Below are 21,854 nucleotides of genomic sequence, written 5' to 3'. Positions count from 1 at the left end.
CTGGTTTGAATAATGTTGTATAATCATGGGTCACTCAAAGGCCAGATATCTTATTTAGGGAGAGATCTAAATAAGACAGTTGCTTCAACTGTCCCATATATGCTAGAGAGGTCCAGTGAGATTGTCAACACCCAATAAACCCTTAATCCCCTAAAAGCTTGATGGTATTTCAGATATCTTATTGAACGACAGAGAAACACTTTGTAAATTAGTCATGTTTCCAATGGTATTTCAGATGACATCTTATTGAACGACCGGTTCTGCTCACCGTGCCTTCCAAGTTCCAAGCATGAGATTGAAAAAGTTAAACTAGAGTAGTCAATTGGCTAATTTGATAGCTTTTAACTCCCATATTTGTCAAAAAGTAAATTTGTTATTTCCACCCCAAACTATCAGTTCCAAACAAAGCATTGCACAACTAGTTTAGCTTGCTAAATGCCAGGCAACAACAGAACATCAAATTAGTCAAACATATAATAAGATCGCAAACATGTTTCACGCTAACTACATAACACAAAATCCAAACATATAATTGGATCTCAACATCCTTGACTAAGTATAATTTGATGCACACCAAGTTGCCGTTTTGATTTTAAATTGTTGGCAACATAACACAAAATCCAAAAGAGAAATCATAAAAAATGCTAACTAAGCACTCAAGTAGCACTATGATTTGCAGCCAAACCACCTCTTATCTTCTTTAACCTTGCCACTACGTTGGGCGTATCCATCCTATCTTGTGGACATTCAGCCGAACAAAGAAGTCCAACTTCAGCAATTGACACAAGAGTCCTTAGACTGCCACTTTGATCACCATCTTGGCTTCCCTCACCAATGTGAAGCTCGCTCAAGAGATCAACATCTATGACACTGGTTATTGCATTTGGAAATGCTTCATCCATCCACTTTCTTAAGCTCAAGTCCTCTACAAAACATTGGATCAGTAGGCTTCTTCCTAGTGATTGTCTCCAACAAAGTAACACCGTAGCTGTAAACATCTGTTTTGGTGGATACTTTCCCAGCCCAGCCATACTCTGCATCACAATAATAAAGCATAGTTGACTAATCCAATGAAGATAAAATGAAGGTGCAATATGGATTTACCTATATTTCACAAGCAACTGTGCAAGAAAACAATAGCTTAAAGATGTGTTTGAATGCCACAAATCTCAATGCATGAGGTGGGATTCAGTTTGGCGCCAATCCCAGATGCCCCCAGATATGAAATCTGATGAGATCCCAACCCCACAAATATGCAGATTTTCGATCTCAAATCCCTAGAATATCAAAGATCTAGGCTCTCAAACACACCCTAAACTAACGTTAATGAGCAAGCGTAACGTACGTACCTGGTGCAATATAACAGATGGTGCCTAAGGTTCCAGTGTGAGTTAATGTCTTCTATTCTGCCAACAACTTGGCAATACCAAAGACAGGAACATGTGCCGTCATGTCATCATCTAGAAGAACATTTCTTGGTTTCAAATAGCAATGAATGATGGACTCCCCATAACCAAGATGGATGTATTCTACAGCACAGGCAACATCAATCAGAATACCAAGTCTTTGATGGAGAGTCAAGTAATTAAAGCGACGATGGAGCCACTGGTCCAGGCTTCCGTTAGTCATAAATGGAAGAACCAATTCCCAAAAATCAAGGTTTGAGCAAGTAGTGATGACCTTGAGAAGATTTCTGTGCCTAACTCTGCGTATTATTTCACACTGCATCAAACGTTGTGGTAGCCCTTTGAGACAGCGAATTGATGACCTTTACAGCCACAGATGTTCCATCAAAAAACATTCCCTTATAGACAGAACTAAAACTGCCTATGCCGATTAAGTTGGCTTCACTAAAGTTGTTAGTGACGCGAAGAAGCTCATAATAAGAAGTCCTGTTGTGCCTTTCACTTGATCAACTGAAGCAGGTTTTGCCTTCTTCCGATTCATCACAATTGTAAGCAGAGATATAAGGATGCCCAACAAAAAAAGGGTGGCTACTGAAACAATTACTACACGAGAAACCCGCCGCCTGTGTGATGAGTTCTTTTCATGCATTGAGCAAACAGGCTCATGGAACCGAGTTGGTCCGCAAAGCGCAACATTCCCCAAAAATGACTCTGCTGTAAGGTTTGCAAAGATGTCATGGCTGGGTATCTCTCGCACTAACCTATTGAATGACAAACTCAAATAGCGGAGATATGAAAGCCCCTCCAACGCCCTGGGAATCTTACCAACAAAAGCATTGTAGCAAAGATCTGTGGTTTCTATGCTCAGTAATTTGTCAAATGACCCAGGACTTTGACCCCGTAATGAATTGGAGGACAAGTTTAGTGTCAAAAGCATCAAGAGGCTTCCAAAAATATCATTTACGGAGAGGTCTAAAAGTCCTAGCTGCTGCAACTGTCCCATCTCTGCTGGGGGGTCCAGTCAGATTGTTGTTCGACATATCCACACTCAATAAACCCTTAATCCCCCCAAAAGCTAGATGGTATTTCAGATGATATCTTATTGAACGAAAGAGAAATGTTTTGTAAATTAGTCAAGTTTCCTATAGAGTAGTCTAGCGGAACAGATATCAGATTTTGGTCAAGTTGAAGAACTCCAACAGATTGCAAATAGAAGAGCTCGGTTGGAATTGGACCAACTAGCCCATTATAAGAGAGAAAACCTGCAACTTTGCCAGTCCTTTCACCGTTCGGGAATGGCTCCACTCAAGGAATTCCAGTCCAAATACAGACTGAGCAAGCTGGTCAAGTTACCAATCTCACGTGGGATGCTTCCAACTATCCTGCAATTCTGTGCAAAAATTGCTTGCGGGTTAGTGGGCAACTTCCCAATAGAGGAAAGCAAAATCCCATTCAGATTGTTTGCCAATGATGCGATAAATATCAGCTCGCTGGTATTTGGTGCATTAACTAAGTTATTTTTTTCCAGATTGAGAATTTGAAGTAGAGGCAAGCTGCCAATTTCGAGTGGTATTGGTCAAGAAAAGCTATTCTGGGATAGCTCAAGAATCACCAAGTTTGAAGCATTAGGAAGGGTGACGGGTATGGATCCACTAAAATTGTTCCTGGCCAAGTAAAGCCAGTGGAGTTCGGGAAGCCTATTACCGATGTCCATGGGAATTTGCCCAATAAACATATTGAAAACTAGATCAGCACCTCGAAGAGAAGAGCAACAACATCCGAAAATCATTGAGCAGCAGCAGTAGCATCCATGTGAGGGGGTACCCATGGTTTATGTCTTAAAGGGAATGGCCTGCATTGCTAGTGGAATGTATATACATGCTTATATATACGTGTGTTTGTGAGTTGAGAGAGAGAGCCGCAACAAACTGTTGAACCCATGAACTGAACAAGAGCAAAAGCTAAAAACAAATAAAGAAAGCACAAGAGAAAAGAACATCAGACAGATAAAACGGGCTCATGCCGAAGCCGCTTGCCCAGATTGCGGCAAAGGAAATGTAGCGTCAGCAGGAGGGAGCGGAAGATCACTAAGATGCAAACGCAAGATCGCATAAACATCTACCAAGATTTTATGCACCAGGTTATGAGTGTTAACTGGAATATGACGAAAATGAGTGTCGTTTCGTGCCATCCAAACAAACCACCAAGAAGTAAGCAACCACGTCCGCCAGATGAGCCTCCACCTCTTGTTGCGCCTAATACAAACTGGCCCCAAGATCAGATCTAGCGCAAAAGACTCCTCCTTAACCAATACTTCCGGATGCCTCCAGGTCCTGCTAAAGATTTCCACAAATATTGGGCAAGGCCAGAACAAGTGAAACGTAGATTCTTCAGCAGCCTGACAAAGCACGCACCAACTCGGGAGCTGAATGCCCCACTTCTTTAAATTACTGTGGGTTTGGATCCTATCGTGGAAAATTAACCAAGCCAGGACTCGAGAACGAGGAGAAGGACCCTTCGCCCAAAGCACATCCTCGGGCAACCAATCAGCCCCCGACGGGAGCAACGATCTATAGACTTTTTTTGTGAGAAACTCTCCGCTTGGCGTCAAAGCCCACTGCAACCACTGACAAAAATTTCTGGAGTCCTCAAAATGGTCTCTAAAGCAGGCTAAAGCCCTCAACCATGATTTACGCAAGTGTGAGATAGTCAAACCTCGTGTTCCCAGACGAACCGGAGTAAGAGCTAGAGCCCCATATTTAGCAAGAAGCAAACTAGCACAAGGGTTATCTGGTTGGTGGGCCAACCAACATTGCTTGGCGACAAGAACAATGCTTCGCAGTCTGGGCGCAGGAATGCCTAAACCAGCCATACACCGAGGTAAGACCACTGAACGCCAACCAATCAAATGACGCTTACCTTTGAGTTGACACCCAGACCATAGAAAACCTGCTAGCAAGCGTGTCAGCTGCTTCTCTACTCCCATAGGCATCACAAACATAGACATGAAAAATTCTGGAATAGTTGAAAGAACATGTCTGCCTAGGTTAGACGGCCAACGATGGAGAGATAAGACGACTGTCACGAAAGCAATTTGCGCTTCACTTTTTGAAGCGTCAGAGTCCAAGCAGCTAAATTGAGGTGCTTCACTTGTAACGGCAAGCCCATGTACATAATAGGCAAGTCAGAAATAGTGCAATTAAAAATTCTCTTTCTAGCTACAAGCATATTGGCATTAACATTGAACATGGTAATAGAGCATTTGGTCTCATTTAGAGAAAGTCCGGATAGGGAGAGAAAGAGCTGAATGATAAGCTTGAACCTAAGCATCTGTTGAACATTTGCACGGCAAAAAATGATCATATCATCAGCATAAGTAAGAATATGACTCTGGAAGTCGAAAACCTGCAAAGGTTCAATGAAACCCGATACAGCAGCCCGCTTAAGCAAGACCACAAGACCCTCAGCAATTGCATTGAACAGATCATTATAGCATAATATATTTGGTCATATCAACATGACCATACTATTTAGGTACCACTAGCGTGCACGTTGAGCATTGTATTATCAACCTTATTCATACATACACCATCACACCTTGAATCATATAGAGAGAGATCCGAGCAATTCGGTGATGACATCATTAACGCTGAATTCATTGAGGGCTATGTCACAAAGACACCTGGACATAAGGACGCACGACGCAATTTCGACTCATTAAGTTTGATTTATTTTTTAGAAAACAAGTCATGGAGACATGATTTTTTTTAATTTTTTAATCAATAAAAACTAAATATGTCTCCTTATTGAACAATAGGCCTTCACGGTGGATCAAATATCACCACCAGAAATATAGTTTGTGCCCCATATTTCCATGGTAAATATAAAAAAGCAGTTCAGGCTAGAATTTAACCTCAGGCAAAGAAATGACACCCTTTAGCTGCACCCACACCCACAAGGCTCCGCATACTTGGCTAGGAGGGTTGGCTTAAGTCCTTCAAGTTGAAGGATGCATAGGGTTGGCTTAAGGATTTTTTTTTTTACCAAGGAAAACCCCACCACAAAGTACCAGACCACCTCTTTGCGATGTAAAACTCATGGTTGAGGACACGACTACCCAGTCTTACATACCCCCACTGTGATAAAGCAACAACAGCCCGCAGCGGGATTCGATCCTGGGCCTTCAACTTGACCACATGGGTTGCAAAAATTCATCAAGTACAAGAGACTAACTCTGGCTCAAAATCCATTTAGGGATTATTAGAATTATGTTGTAATGGTTAACTGTCAATGTTTCCTATATAATCAAACACAGAAAGTGTACTTATAATTGCCATAGAATTCGTGCATGGTATTCGGCGTTCTCTTCAGTCGATCAACGCCCACGATGAGCCCAGGCCTAAAGTCAACGATGAGCAGGACCCTGAACCCATGATACCGAATGTAGGCTAGGCTGAGACTGAATGACAATAGTTTATCATCATACATTGCCCAGCCACCTCTTTATATAGTGGAGGTAAGGGAGGTGGTTCAGTGAATGTGGACACTTCACATTCACATAACCTCTTCCACTAAGCATTAACCGCCCTCCACTATGCAGCCCACTACCCCCACTATGCTTTTAATGTTAAAGCGGGTCACCCAATGGGTTGGACCCAGATCCAAATATCCAACATTCTTTCACTTGACCCATTGACACTAAAAGTATATTAAATCGAAGTTTATATCGTTATCTCGATTTAATTCTTAATATGGGTTTACTTGCTACTCTTTATCACAAGAATGAATCAAATGAGTCATGAAGATGAACACTCATTTATGAAATGTCATATTCTCATGTACTACACTACAATTCACCTTCGGTGCTTAAATATGTTGAAAATATCTTTATGAATAGGTTAGTCTTTTACCTATTCTATTGGTCCTTTAATATTGTTATTCTGCTATTCTGTTATTCTCTCTAACCCATATGAGAGATGATTTATGCAAAATCAATAATATACAAAGCTATAGCGAATCAAATTCATATACACAAATATGATCACTTAATGTATTGTCATACATCAGAAGAAATCAAAAAGACCCATCCCCTTTACATGTTGGGAATACAATCCCGAAGCTAGCTCTTTAGTAAGGAGATCCACAGTCATTTCCTTCATCACAATTGTATCAATACATACCAAATGATTCTCAGTTCTTTCTTTAACAACAAAATATTTTAACTCCATGTGTCGACACGAGGTTGAGCTCTTGTTGTTATTTGAAAAAGACACAGCTGCTTCATTATCACAAAAGATCTTTAGTGGTCTCTCAATAGAGTCCACAATACCAAGACCTATGATGAAGTTTCTTATCCAAATGGCATGTGACAAAGTCTCGTATAGAGCAATAAATTCTGCCTTCATGGTATGAGCAATAGTGATAGACTGTTTTCCACTATTCATGGGACAACACCACCCGCTAGTAAGAAAATGTATCCAATAGTGAATTTTCTACTATCAATACACTCTCTTAAGTCCACATCAGAGTATCCAACGACCTCTAGGTAGTCAGATTTCCTGTAGGTCAACATATAGTCTTTTGTTTCTTATAAATAGCGCATGACCTTCTTCATTGCCTTTCAGTGTATAATGCTTGAATTTGACTGATATCTACCAAACATTCTCACAACAAATGCTTTATCAGGAGGTCAAGTGCAATTCTACACGCACTGTAAACTCCCAACTGTCGAAGCATATGAAACAACATCTATCTGAGCCTTCGCAATATCATCTTGAGGATAGTCCTTTAAGCTCAATTTATCCCCTTTTATTATAGGTGCCGAACCAGGAGAACAATTCTTCATCCTATATCTTTTAAGAACCTTAATGATATAGGATTTCTAAGAGAGGCCAAGGACACCCTTAATTCTGTTACGACGGATCTCGATTTCAAGGACATAAGTAGCCTCACCCATGTCCTTCATATCGAAATGAGAGAAAAGAAAATCTTTTATTTCATATAATAGACTCAAATCATTAATTGCAAGAAGAATATCGTTAACATATAAAACCAAAATTATGAACTTACTCTCACTAATCTTAATGTAAATACACTTATCAACAATATTTTCAGTGAATCCAAAGTTCATAATTACCTGATTGAACTTCTTATACCACAGACTAGAGGCATGTTTAAGTCCATAAATTGACTTATTCAATTTGCAAACTAAGTTATTCAAGTCATCTATAATAAAACCAAGAGGTTGTTGCATATATACCTCTTCATCCAGATCCCCATTCAGAAAGATAGTTTTCACATCCATCTGATGTAGCTCTAAATCAAAATGAGCTACGAGGGCCATGATTATCCTCAATGATTTCTTAGTTGAGACAGAAGAAAAAGTCACATTATAATCAATGCCCTCTATATGTGTGAAACCTTTTGCAACAAGCCTAGCCTTATACATTTTCACATGACCTTTAGAGTATGTTTTATTCTTATAGACCCATTTACAACCAACAGGTCTAACTCCATCAGGTCGAGGTACATGATTTCACACTTGGTTCTTTGCCATAGAGTCAAGCTCTCCTTTCATGGCATTGATCCAATGTGTTGATCTTTCACTTTCAATGGCTTCTGCAAATATGAAGGGATCTTTATCAATGTCTATGAAATCATTTGACTCTTGTAAATACACAACATAATCCAGATGGATAGTCGACTTTCTGATTTTGGTGGACCTCTATACAGGTACTACAAGTGGTTCAAAATGAGCCTATGTATCATGTTGTTGTTGTTGTATATCATCATCAACAACCGAATCTAGTGGGAATTGATGTTTATTAACCGGACTTTCTCTTACATTATTTGAAGGGACAATGATAGAAAAAAATGAGTATTTATCCTGAGCAGGTGTGAAACCTGAATCCTGCAATTTCTCAAAATCAATATTTTGATATGCATTTATCCCAACAGAATCATTTTCAAGAACTCTTGCTTTATCTGTTTTCACTATCTGCGGTGTATGAGATGAACAATAAAACTTAAAGCCCTTTGACCTTTCTAGATAACCAATTAAGAAACTACTAGTTGTCCTAAGATCAAAATCTTTTATATGTGGGTTATACAATTTAGCTTCAGTCGGACATCCCTATATACACATATATGACAAAGAAGGTTTCCTATCTGTCCATAACTTATAAGGAGTCTTTTGAATAGCCTTCGTAGGAACCTTATTCAAAATATACATTGTTGTCCTAAGAGCTTCACCCCATAAAGTCAAAGGAAGGTTTGAGAGATTCAACATCGTTCAAACCATTTCTTTAAGCATACAGTTTCTCCTTTCAGCTACACCATTCTCGTAAGCACTACCAAGCATGGTATACTGAGGTACAATGCCTTCCGCTTTTAGAAATCGCGCTAATGGTCATTTCTTTTATCCCATCTCAGTGAAACGGCCATAATATTCACCACCTCTATCAGACCTGACAACCTTAATAACTTCATTGGTTTGTTTCTCTACTTTTTTTTTGAAGTCTTTAAAAACCTGAAAGACTTCCATTTTTTTAAATAATAAGTAGAGATACATATATCGTGAGTAATAGTCTATAAAGGTGACAAAATACTTTTCACCTGTATAACACGATAAAAAAGGATGCACACATTTGTATACACTATTTTTAACATTTCATTGTTGTGTTTGGCATCTTTCTTACATGTGTTAGACTGCTTAGCCTTTATGCAGTCAACACATGGTTCTATATTTATAAAATCAAAGGATCCAAGGATTCTCTCTTTCATGAGTCTTTGGACTCTCTCTTTCGAGATATGTCCTAACCTCCGATGTCAAAGCATATATGATTGATCATCCTTTAGGCCATGTTTATTGTCAATCATTGTGTTCTCAATGGAATGAGATTCTCAAATTTGGAATTTGATTCTTAATCGATATAAACCATCACATATATATACATAACCTATATTCATTGATTTTTTCATAATAATAAGTTTGAAATTTTCAAATCTAAATACAAAGCCAAAGTTATCAAGTTTTGAAATTGAAATCAGGTTTCGACTATAGGATAAAACATAGAATGTATCGATCAAATCCAATATAAATCCTGACTCCAACACAATTCTGCAGGTTCCAACGTTCTTGACATGCGAACACATCCTATTTTCAGAAAAGATGCTTCTTTCATGCTCTGTTGGTTCCCTCTTGTTAAAAAATGCCTACAAAGAGTTGGCAATATGTACCGTGGCACCAAAATTAGTCCACCAACTATGCAATAAAACATGAATTAAATTACACTTATAAAAAACAAATGACTCATTATCTTTATTTTCGAGCCACTTCTTATACTTCAAACAGTCCATCTTCTTATGTTCATTCTTCTTGCAGAAGAAACACTTTATAGAAGAGCCTTTTGATTGGAATTTAGCTTTCGCCTAAGAGTTTGAACTCTGTTTAATAGCTTTCTTCTGATTCTTCTTCTTGAATGAGCTTTTCTTTGGCCTCGACCTCTGTTTATTCTTATGAGAGGTCATATGTGCACTTGGCACCCTCTCACCCTTCAATATCTTCTCTTCTTCAACACACTTGGCGAAGAGGTCATTAAAAGATCACTCATCATTATGTGTATTGTAGAAGATTTTAAAGAGTCCACACTCAGTAGGTAATGAGGTTAAGATCAGATGGACCAAGAAGGAGTCAGAGATGACGAACTTCATGTCATTCAACTAAGTCACAATATTCCTCATTTTTAAAATGTGTTGTCGGATGTGACTGTCACGAGCATATTTCATAAACACTAATTTGGATATGAGCGTACTGACCCTTGCCTTATTAGAAGTGACGAATTGTGCCTCAATGGCTCCCATAAATTTCTTCACTGTCCTCTAGTGAGGAATGACACCTCAAATATTCTTAGCCACCTGAGATTACAAAAGCAACTGACTAAATCTGTTTGAGCGCTCTCACTTCTCAGAGGCAGCCTTCTAATTGGTTGTACTCTGTTTTGTAGGAGTGAGAGGTTCGTCAATTCTAAGGGCCATATTTAAATCCACATACCCAAAGTGAATAACATGATTTCTTTCCAATCTGAAAAGTCAGATCCGTCTAAAAAGAGAATACTTCTAGAACCGTCCATAAGAAAAGAACCTGATACAACAAGAAACGAAAATAGAAAGACATTACTATTATTGCTCAAACAAGACTCGTGTTGAAAAGGTAAAAGTGAGACCCTTTATTTTCACCTTTTCTGAGACAAGCATAGTTGAGCCATTATCGTTCCACTTTGGTGGAAACAACAATACTCATAGTTGCTCCGTCTCATCAATTCTCAAGGAATTGACTTCAGCTGGTGAAACTAGCAGATCATGTATCTAGAGGCAATTCAACACTGTACCTTTGGGTACGAACATACTTCATGGGCTAGAATACATATTTACTATCATACCCTGTGTAAATTTGGAACACAACGACCTACCTTTGGGTAGAATCGATGTTTCATAAATTCACACATAATCATAATAACGAATCTTAATATTATCCAAAGAATCCTTAATCAGCACAACTCAGATCACTTTGGTGATTACATGAATCGATCAATCGAGATCTTTTACTGAAAAACCTTTTGTATTATGGAGCATGCCCATGCACACATTTTAATGCATGTATATTCATGACATAATACAAGTTCATGCTTTAACTAATATATATAAACTAACTGTCATGAATCTAGTCATAATTCATACTTAAAACCATCATGCACAACTTAACCAACACAAAACACATGAATTAACATGCATAAGTCATGCAATATTTTGAATAAACACTTTATGAAACATGAAAAATAACAAAAGCATGCTCATATGGGTAAAATTCGGGATCCTCAAGTAGGAATCAGTCTGAAAACACCCTAAACCGGTCTGAAACGGTCCTGAACTGGTCATCTAAGGGTCTAAACCTTATGAACCGATACCAAATATGAACAAAAATTCATAAAACCCTATGACTGTATGCCAAAATCCATGCATCTTCATATATTTACAAAAACAAGGTCTTAGCATCTCAAAACCGTGAAAAACTAGAAGGAACCGGTCAAAATGACTCTGAACCAGTCTCGGAAAAGGCCGAATCAGTTCTTGATCCGGTTCAGGCCAAATAGTGTCTGGATCCAATCCGGTCCAAATAGGATTCGGGTCTAACCCGGTCTGAACTAGACCTGGGTCTGACCCGATCCAAAATAGAACCTGGTATTTTCGAATCAAACCTAGACCTAGAACCATTATGCGTCCGAGTCTGATCCAATGGAAACAACAGACCCGATCCACCCAAAATGGGTTTGGATCGGGCCTGTCACTGGGTCAAAATGTTGGACCCGGATTCGGCTATCACTATTAAAATGAAACAGAAACCCAAGGGTTTCTGTTTGCATTTTTTTGAGAAACTGAAAGGGTTTCTCCTCTTCGTCGCCCCACGACGATCCACGTCGTCGTACGGTGACCGATGTCAGTGCCTAGCCGACGATGATCACCTCCCTTGGTGATGCACCTCCGACGATGCATCTCCGGCGACACCACTCTTGTCGATGGCCCATGGTGGAATCGCCATCGACCCCGATTGGCTGAAGAAACAGAGCAGAGAAAGGGGGTTTTCAAACCTCAGATGCCATGCATCGCCAAACGAACGCCAAAAATCCAGCACCCCCCCCGACGATGTCTGCAGTGACGCTCCAGGTGACAACCCCGATGACATCCCGAAAACAAGTAAGGATTTGATTTTTTTTATGGATCTGTCGTTGGAGCTGCCAGTAAATCGACAATGTCGATGGGCAGCCAGCGACACCGACAAGACTGCCACTACCCCTTCACCATCCCGGCGAAAAGCCATCGGCCAAAATCCCCAGCCCGACGGCTGAAGGGTTTTGAAGAATGGGGTTTTTTATAACCCTGTTTTTTCTGGCGATCGGCGCAACTGGTAAGGAGTTTGCCGCACTTCACCAGCAATCCAGTGGTTTGGCAAACCCCTCTCCCTCGGTGACATTCTGCGACGATCCCGGTGTCGACGGACTGTCCTGCAACCCAACGGAGCAGGTGAAACCCTCAATCCTCTTTTTTTTTTTAATAGAGGGTCGTCAGGGTAGAAATCGTCATCGGCGTACGACTGTCGGGAATGGCAGTCGCCCCACGACAACAGTCATCCTCTATGGCAATCGCCCCACGGTGACAATTGCCATCAACCAGCGACCCACGTCACCCTACGGCGACGGGCGATCACCTCATAAAATGGGTCTGTCGTCGGTGAAGGTTGTTGCACCATGGCAACAGTCTGTGGGGAATATAGCATCACCATCATCTGTCGTTGTTTGCGACAGACTGCCAGAATGACCGGTGACCCATGTCACCCCACGGCGATATGCGGTCAACGGTACCGATGCGTGGCCAGAATTTAGACAATGTCGAAAATCCCTACATGCACCCACGCGCAGTGGAAGCGTGGTACTGGGCCTATAACCCAATGCCGCTATTTCCTGTATAATCAAACACAAAAAGCGTATCTGTAATCGCCATAGAGTGTGTGCAGGGTATTCAGCGTTCTCCTCAGCCGATCGACACCTACGATGAGGCCAGGTCTAAAGTCGATGGTGAGCAAGACACTGAACCCACAGTACTGAATGTAGGCTAGGCTGAATGGCAATAGTTTCTCATCATACATTGCCCAACCACCTCTTTATATAGTGGAGGTATGGGAGGTGGTTCAGTGAATGTGGACACGTAACCTCCTCCACTATGCAGCCCACCGACCCACTATGCTTTTAATGTCAAACTGGGTCACTCGATGGGTTGGACCTGGATCCAAATGTCAAACATTAACTTCTATATTCATTGTTGTAAGATTCAAGAGGCCCTTCACGGTTGGAAGAAGAAAGCATCCACCCCTGACTGTAATGGTTACAGAAGTTGCGCTCCTTCGTATCAACAACAGAATCTCCCAAATGAGATCAAATGGTATCAAGGAACCAAGAAAAATCCTGTGGCTGTCTAGCGTGTCGTATCATCCAAGTTCAAGCAAGTGAGCAAATCGTATGGAGCAAAAGCATCCAAGTAAAATCCTCTTATATATATATATATATTGGTCAAGCCTCACTTAAATAGCGAGCCCTTCATGGTGAGTCTAGAGCAGAGTTAGCAAAGCGCCATTCAGAACACGCCTTTCTCTTTAATTAATAAAAATTTCAAGACCAAAAAACAAATGACATTCTGTCTTTCCTCAACTCATCGGCAAAGATCTTGTTCTTTTGTTAGAAGGTCCTATTTGGTTAACACCATACATCCGAATCTATGAGAAACTGGAAAAATAAAATTTTGATATATATTCTTTTACTGCTTAGATAGCAAAATCAGATTTTTCAAAATCAGATTTTTTAGAAAACTAGAAATATGTTAATGCAATGGATACCTGGATTAACAGAAACTGGAAAAAATTTAGTTTCTTTTTACCAACCTCCCCCCCCTCTCCGTCTAGTGTTTCTCAAGGTCCCCAATATAACAAATGCATTTTTTCCCTTTTTTTTATTATCTTCCTTTTTTTTTGTTGATTTTTCCTTTTATCCCTTCTTGTTATAAACTCTTGATCCTAAAAAAAAGAGAAGCTCCAAAAAATAGAAGATCACCAACTGTTATTTGGTGATCTGAAACTAGTAAAAAAAGGGTTGGAGACCTGCTTTTTACTGTTTTACATGATAAAATTATGAACAGGTCGGATGTAATCCAGATTCAAATATCAATCCAACAAATACTATTGATCCAATTCTGAATCTGAAGAAGCACGACCACTCGGAATCCTGTCCAGTTATACATTTGGATCTTAGTGTATGTCGGATCTGGACTAAAGTTCTGCTGAATCTGATCCATTTGGATTCCGGAAGAGACATGCTATTTTCCATCAATCTAGGGCTAAACTTTTTGAAAGGAGTGATAAACTCATCCATGTCGTCAACGTACACCTAATTTTAGGTGTATACTCCCGATAACAGGTAACAGTGGGAACATGTCACCCGAGTTGGGCTGGGTTTCGGCTGCCATCCAATAGAGTTGGGCTCAACCCAGCCCTACTACACTACAAGTGAATGACAATGTAGCGATGATGCATGCCCGTCGTTGTAGACCTTACAAAGTAGTAATGGTCTAAGCCGCTGTTATTGATCCTCGACCATGCTTGTAATACGTGTTTGATGGTTTTTTTTTTTGCTTTTTCTGTATTTTTTTTCGCGATTTTGATTTTATAAATGTGTTGGGCATGGTCAGTTTACGAGGAATTCACATCTGAATCATGTGTTTTCTATGAAAAAATTTATATTTGAAGCTTAGAAAATTTATAAAATTTTTGAACCGTTGATGTATAGGAATCGAACACTTCAAGAGCTGATCCTTGTAAAATCAAGTATATAGATACTGTCAGAATTTAAAAATAAAGCAACAAAGCCTGAAAAATCATCAAGATGGATGATCAAAGCACAAAAAAATGCTTAGCATTCATTGCGCGCGCGATGATGGCTCACCTATTAAGCATCATTATATATATATAAAAGGCGGGAATCTCCCGCGAGGGCTTCTTGCTTGATGAATAAAACGTTGCCTCTCTCTCTCTCTCTCTCTGTGCATTCCATCGTTCAGAAGCCCTAGTAACTACACAGAGTAATCTCTCTCCCTCTCTCTGATGGAGCACTAATTCCTTTTTTAGTTCGATGGGAAGCCTTAATGCCTTGAATTTCCTTCAGAAACTGTTCGGTTTCTGGTCTCTATGTGATGCAATGGCCTCCTCTCCTCTCTGCGCTCATTGAGAGTGAAGATAATCAACTAGGGTTTACTGCAGAGAAAGATTCAGGAGATGGCATCGTCTGGTCCAAGCATTGCTCTCATCAGCCTCCGAAGATGCTAAATCGACCTAGGTAAGATCTATATCATAGTTTTGTATTGTAATAGTGTGCTTTCTGGTGGGATTTTGGGACTCCTGGGTAATTCCTAAGGTCATGAAGAATTTTTTTGTGATTCGTCGCAATTTCTATGGTTTTGTCCTTATTTTGAGGGTTTTGACATGTGATTTGTGTGTTTTATTTAGTTTTATTTTGTTAGTCCTGTTTCTAAAATGGTGGAAATATGCAGGTGAGAAGAGGAATCAAGTTAGGAAGGACATGCATCCCATTCATGTTGTGATGTTGTGCTTCATGCTTCGACCTAGAGGTTCAGTTCTAGGGTTTCCCCTTTTGCTTTTTTTCGCATCGTTTTATTTGAGCTCTAGTTCATAGTGTTCTGATTCGTTTATGGTGTTTTTTATATGCTTTTTATACTTGATTCTAAGTATTTGATATAAGGAATTGTCTATGTTCATAGATTTTTGTTTTCTTTTCCTCAAATTATGTCTGCAACATATGAGGAATTGACATTTCCTTTTTCTTTTTTTTTTTGCATCACAGTGGCTTCTAGGTAGACTAGGAGAAGACAAAGAGTATTCCAGCTTGAACGAAAGGGATAAAGGTGCTGCCATTTTTACAGGATTTCTTTATTTAATCAAAGTTTATAAAGTGGAGTTTTCAGTCATCTTTGTTTTCTTTTAGGAATTTTAGGTTCACTCAGAGTTTATAGATGCTTTGGAAATATATTAAGTTCTTAGAAGTGTTTCATCTCATTGTTTTCATTTTGTATTTCTATGTATTTATTTTGCAGAGATCTGTGCGAAACAAGAAGTTTCATTAATTTCAAAAGGTTTTTGTTCCTTTTTTGCTTAAATTGCTTTGATTATGATAAACTGGCTCAAATTTCTCCTTTTTGCCATGTTTATCTTTTTGCATCTCATAAAACCCTAGACATCATGTATCTGTGTTTGTTTTGCTATGGTAAGTTCATAATAAAAACCTCTATTTTATTGTTATGCAGAAACTGGAGGAAAGTTGTGGTTGAGACACTTATTGAAGTCTAGATTTGCAAGGTAATTTTTATCGTCATTCACAGGAATAAGTTTTATTGTTGGGGATGTCAAAGTCATGCCTATTTTTAGGATCTATGATTTAATAAAAGTTTCTGGATGCTTTAAATATACACTCTAGATTAATGCTTCTTCTTCTTCTTCTTTTGTAAATGATTAATATGCCTTATAGAATAGTCAGTCTTTAATTTTTAATTGTAGTGATTGAAGCATTTTCATCTCATCTCAACTTAAATCTGTGTTCAGAAAAGATAAAAAAGTTCCAGCTAATCTTTTTATTTATGTATAATGTATCTAATGTTGGGCTACGTCTGATTGTTTCTATATGTTTTTTGTATCTACATGCTTGTTGAGTAGTATTCCTACTGCTGCTATTTTAGGTTAACACTAAGAGCTCTAAGTTTGCAAAAACTTACATACTTTTGGGTAGCCCTTAGTATGAATTCAAGAGTTTTTATTCTGTTTTTAGTGAAATTGGTATTTTCTAGATGTGAGTTTACTTGAGAGGCAACCTAGAGTCACCCAACATGATATATATATATATATATATATATATATATATATATATATATATATATATATATATATTGAGAGAGAGAGAGACTTGGGAAGTGAAGGTTTCAACTTTCAAGGTATTCAACCCTGAAGATTGTTTGCAGATCTGAATCAGAATCCAACTCTACCATTTGGTGGACAGATCAGATCCGGATAAACTCAATCTGACCTTGTAACCACCACATCTGTGACAACCAAAGTGAGATTGACATATTTATTATTTTTATTCATTTCCTCATGCATCGTGTTGCAATTGGCTTGAGCTCTGATGAAAATTTCTGGAGTGCAAAATTGGTGGAACAGTTGTTAGGTGGAATATGGATGGTGAGAATGGAGGAGGAAAACAAGTTTGAAAGGAGTAGAATATTGCTAGTTGAGAACAAAAAAATGATAATTTCATTTATATTTTGCAATTTTAAAGTTAGAGCTAGCTTCTGAATTAAGTATAGAAGTGGTCTTATTGTGCTACATTTATAATATTTGTGGATTTGAGTCCTTCAAATGCATGGTGTGTCACCACACTAAGTAACAAGCTTTGATAATCAGCACTATATCTAGGTTTAAGGTGAAGAAAAGCAAGGGGTGATGGTGCTATCAGGGAAACATATTTGATAAATTCAGCTGTCAGTAATAGACTTCTTAGATTCAACTTTTATTTTCATGAAACTTTGATGCTATCAGGGAAGCATTGAAGAAACGAGTCAACAAGCCTACCCAAACACTTAGGTAATGTATGAATGCATGTAGATGGTATTCTTTTCTTCTATCTTTTTCTATACCCACAATTTATTTTGTTGAGATTAGTGTTGTTAAGTTCTTGCATTGATGTTCTTGCCAACATTTCTTTTCTAGTTTTTCCTTTCTTTCTTTTCTCCCTCTTGATAACCATCCATGTTAGGTCTTTTTACCATACAAATTATGTTGTTTATAGTATCTGATGCAATAATGCAAGACAATTTTATAGGCCCACAAATTGGACTGAGTAGTATTATCTTATTGTTAAAGGAGGGGTCATTAATTCCCCCATCTCTGTTTTAGGAATTTTTAGTTGTCAAAACAGATGGTTTTATTTTATATATGGGAGATGGGAAAGTTATATGCTTTAGTTCTAGAATTCATCATTATATGAATAAGAAAATTAGGCCCAGGGAGTTTTGTGTAAGTGTTAGAATTTGGACATATAGTTATGATAATCAAGATTTTGTCACAACTCTGTTTCAGGTTTTCTGCTGTGACAGGGATACTTGTCACCTAGTGATAGATACAACACATCTAGACTGACAAAATTGATGAAAGGGAAGAATTCCAGAAGCCAATGGATTGGGTCCAGTCCCTAACATATCTTGGTGCAGAGAGTAGGGCAGTATAAGTAAGGCTCAATCTGCCACAGTTCTCTAGCAAACCCAATTGTTTTTTTTCCTTATGTACCCAAACCAACTAGATAAGAACTCGATTCCTAACTTTTTGTGCTTGTACCCACTTCTGTATACAACAATGTCCAAACTGATAAGGATCAGAGATAGTTTGTATCTGATGAATAAAAGACAAAGTCGTTTCATACTAAAATCATATTTAGAACCAACTCATAGTGCTTGTTTTGAGAGGTCACCCGATCAAAACCTTTTCCATATCCTCATTCAACACTAGGTAACAGTAAAATTTTGGGATTTTCTAGTCAAGCATAACCTTTTCGATACGGTTTGAGTTTAATTCCCCTGGAAACTGATCTGATTTGCAACTGAAATAAACCTAATTTATCTGAACCAATTCTGAGTCGAACTGTTTGGACCTGATTTTATCCATATCCTAACTTATCTTAATATGAAACCCATTGTCTTCCCTACCCGTTTTCATCTCAGGTACTAAAGCGCTTTTTATGGTTCAGTTGTCATAGAGTAGCTCAAGTTCTTGGTATCACTCACCTGAGTAGTGGTGAATAGTGGTGATGATGGTTATGCATTGTTCACTGGCATTGCCATTGTTCAATTAACTGTATCAATGTCACTTCCATTTTTGTAGCTCTTTGAATACACCTCTTTATTTAAAATTATCAAAATGAAAATGTATAGTGGTGGGATGCCATGTATCAGTGAGGGATTATCTTTGTTACTCGACTTCGCTTGATGGTAATAGACTAGCCAATCCTGCACTCCATCTTCTGTGGCATCCATGGGTCTGACTTCTAGTTCTTTTTTTTTGGGTCATTTTGTCTGATGCCTCTAGAAAAATAAGACTAAGATACCTTCTTTTGTGCAGGAAATAAACAATGCTGGTGCTGGTGGCTTATGGGTTGAACTTGTGAGCAATAGAGGCTATGTCACAGACTCACAGGGATTCGGCCAACAGGGTGCTGCACTCGCGTCGATGCGACGTGACTTGGGTGCGGGTGCGGCACCCGGTGCGACGTGACTCAGGTGCAGGTGCGGCACCCGGTGCGGTCAAGCCGACCCTGGGTGCGGTCAACGCACCAAGGGTCATAAATATCCAAATCTGGACTTGAAAAAAATACTGTTAAAAAATAGTGTTACTGCTGTTAACTGTTAAAAATTATATATATATATATATATATATATATATATATATATATATATATATATATATATATATATATATATATATATATATATATACCCTCCCGCACCCGCACCTATGTGACATAGAACAGAGGTATTTGATTAATCTTAGTGATTATTAGTTTTATTCTGAGTGCTTAATCTTTCATCGTAAGCTTGTTATGCTTATGCTATTATTAGGATCCTCGCAGAGTTAATACATGTTCTTGTGCATTTCTATCATCAAGTCTACTATTTGCACATGTTGTTTGAGTATATTGTGATAAAAGATTCAGCGCATATTCTACTTAATATATGTGGGCATATGATGCTCTTTAGCTTTAAAAACTAATCATGTTTGCTATATTATTGGCTTTATGCATTGGTAGCTTTCTATTAAAGTCAAATTGTTTTTTTGCAGGTGAAGGAGATAACACGGGTTTTTAGCTGATTATGGCAAGTTGTCTTATCTATGGTCAAAAGAAAAAATGAATTTTGGAATCTTAACAGTGACAGAACTTTTGTGTATTTGCACAATGTGAACTTTCTTCACTAGAAAATCATTTAAGAACAAGATTCTACCACTAATGCTAATTCCTTCTTTTGCCTTCTAGTTGTTCGTATGATTCGTTCAAATGGTCTGGATGGCACTCCCTTTTAGCTATTCAGTTTTCAGAACCTTTACAGTTTAAATTCTGAATTCACTTCTAATATTGGGGTCTTCAATGCCAGGTTCACTATTGAGAACCTTTGGGCTATAAAGATTAAAATGAGAGTTCTGTAGTGGTTTATAGTTCAAACAACTCAGGTTGGTGATCCTGTTTGTGGGCGTAGTCTATTATTTATCACCAATATCCTTCCATTGTGTTGTCGTCCACGATGAAAGGAACCAATCAAGCCTGACTGCACAAAGGTATATTTTTTCCATTACATAATAATATTTATATAGTTTAATATACACAGAAATAGTAATATAAATAAATAGAACCTCTAAACAGTAATTATGACTAGTCATATCAATACTAATTTATAAATTTATAGTGATTCATGTGTAATAAAAAAGTAATCTTTATATAAATATATAATTTAATTATCTATTTATGTAACTACAAATTATAAAATTTTTATTTTTATAAGCATAAATTTGTATGTGTATATAAAAACACAAACAAAATAAAATATGAATTTATAATATATATATATATATATATATATATATATATATATATATATACATTTTTTTAGCAAACAGACATTAGCTAAGCTTTCACTATTAGTCTTTTTTTTTTCTTTTCAGAGAAAGTACCTTTAGTGACTGTCAAAGCTGTTACTATGGGCAAGAGCTAAGGTGACAGGCAAAACTAGCGCTAAAGGGACACTATTGACAGTCTTGGCTGTTGCTGAAGGAGTACTGTAGTGGCATTATTGGCCATCGCTAAAGGGATACTATAGTGACAGTCCTGGCTGTTTCTAGAAGGTTTAGTGACCAGACAATTAGCTATGGATCTTAGGATCTTTAGTGAGGGGGGGGGGGGGCTTTAGTGACGGAAAAGACGGTTCTGAAAGTCTATTTTGTTGTGCTAGTAAACGGGCCAGGCCTGCATAGAGCCAAAACAAGATCTACTAGTTGGGTTTGAAGGGCCTGAACCAACCCACCTAGGCCTCACTTTCAATAAGATTCAAGCCTGGCCCGAACCAAACAAGAGTCGAGCTGGGCTTCAATAGGCCTAAGTTGGGGTCGAGCCTGTCTGGCCTTGGGGTTACAGGCTAATGCCCACCCTGAGTAACAGGCCATGGATCTCATTAATGAATGCAGTCCTAGACGTTGCAGTCTTGATTACAACTAGGGCTGGTAAATGAGCTGAACATGGCATGTTTGGGCTCGGCTCGTTTACCAGTGGATTGACTCGTGTTTAGCTGCAAGCTTGAGCTCGGCTCATCCCTAAATGAAAAGAGTTGGCTTGTGTAAAAATATTATATATATATATATATATATATATATATATATATATATATATATATATATATATATATATATATATATATATATATATATATATATATATATATATATATATATGTGTGTGTGTGTGTGTGTGTGCGCGTGTGTGGAGAGAGTACTGGGTCTGTGCTAAATGAAATGTGTTAAATGGGTTTTTTCTGATCTTTTGGTGTTTTTTTGCAGTTCCGACCCCATAAATGTGTTGGGCATGGTTGATTTACAAGGAATCCACACCTAGATCATGGGTTTTCGATGAAAAAATGATATTTGAAGCCTCTAAAATTTACAAAGATTTTGACTGTTGATTTTTTGAACGTTATAAAAACCCACCCATGTGTGGGAATTGAGCACTTCAAGAGCTGATCCCT

The 21,854-nt window shown here is 38.3% G+C and overlaps 1 long non-coding RNA gene across 1 annotated transcript; it reads left to right on the top strand.

The window, feature by feature from the left end:
* Positions 1 to 16,116: 16,116 nt before the first annotated feature.
* LOC149816229 (uncharacterized) lies at positions 16,117 to 19,409 on the top strand. Its single transcript, XR_016427616.1, has 3 exons — positions 16,117 to 16,157; positions 16,329 to 16,380; positions 19,189 to 19,409. It is a non-coding gene; the product is annotated as an uncharacterized LOC149816229 (long non-coding RNA).
* The last annotated feature ends 2,445 nt before the right edge of the window (positions 19,410 to 21,854 follow it).

The sequence above is a fragment of the Nuphar pumila genome, chromosome 14 (assembly GCF_984573655.1).
Source record: "Nuphar pumila chromosome 14, dmNupPumi1.hap1.1, whole genome shotgun sequence".
NCBI classification, from domain to species: domain Eukaryota; kingdom Viridiplantae; phylum Streptophyta; class Magnoliopsida; order Nymphaeales; family Nymphaeaceae; genus Nuphar; species Nuphar pumila.
Note: the sequence above shows the minus strand (reverse complement) of the source record. Positions and strands in the feature narration are given on the sequence as shown.